This window comes from Zonotrichia leucophrys, chromosome 2 (genome assembly GCF_028769735.1).
Source record: "Zonotrichia leucophrys gambelii isolate GWCS_2022_RI chromosome 2, RI_Zleu_2.0, whole genome shotgun sequence".
NCBI lineage: Eukaryota > Metazoa > Chordata > Aves > Passeriformes > Passerellidae > Zonotrichia > Zonotrichia leucophrys.
Window position 1 is genome coordinate 13521651 of NC_088171.1, and position 721 is coordinate 13522371.

At 50.8% G+C, this 721-nt stretch overlaps 1 non-coding gene across 1 annotated transcript; it reads right to left on the reverse strand.

Annotated features, from left to right (window-relative positions):
* Nucleotides 1–421: 421 nt before the first annotated feature.
* On the reverse strand, nucleotides 422–493 carry TRNAG-UCC (transfer RNA glycine (anticodon UCC)). The gene has a single exon. It is a non-coding gene; the product is annotated as a tRNA-Gly (tRNA).
* Between the last annotated feature and the right edge of the window lie 228 nt (nucleotides 494–721).

The window sequence follows — 721 nt, forward strand, 5'->3', positions numbered from 1 at the left end:
TCCTATTAATAGGATTCCTCTTCTTTGCCCTCTCTTATTTCTTCAGATCAGAACTGCCACAGTCTCCAACCATCACTGTATAGACTTCTGCAGAATTCCCACTGATCTGCAGTCGTGTGGCCAGACCCGGACACCGCCACTGCTCCAGAAGCAACACACACTCCCACCAGCACAAAGGAAGCCCTTTTCACCTATTGACAATTCCTGTGCGCAATAAACCCAGAGTCACCCCCTTATCCCAATTCTAGCAGAAACATCTTTGCCGGCCCTTGTACTACGTGGGATTCCCACCCGGATCCCGGTTGTGCTACACCTCTCCAAACTCTCTCTCCTCTTCCCGGCTCTAGCATCCCTGAGGATGGCCGGGATTAAGGGATGGCAGCACCTCCTCACCCCGCTGGGAACGGCGTCAAAATGATGCTGCGTTGGCCGGGAATCGAACCCGGGTCAACTGCTTGGAAGGCAGCTATGCTCACCACTATACCACCAACGCCGCGGTGATGAAGTCTCCCTGCTTGCCTTACTCCTTCCTTTCCTGCTTCCCTTCATTCCCAGTTTGCTCTCCGGATTTACTGCCTGTCCTCAAGCACAGCAAAGAGCTACTGAGGGAGGCATTCCAGTTTTCTCCACGGCTTCCAAGGCTACTAGAAAATTAGAAGCTTGTTTGCTTGGTTTTTTTTAAACACTTATAAGAAAGTTTTCTCCAGTGAAATATTTCCAG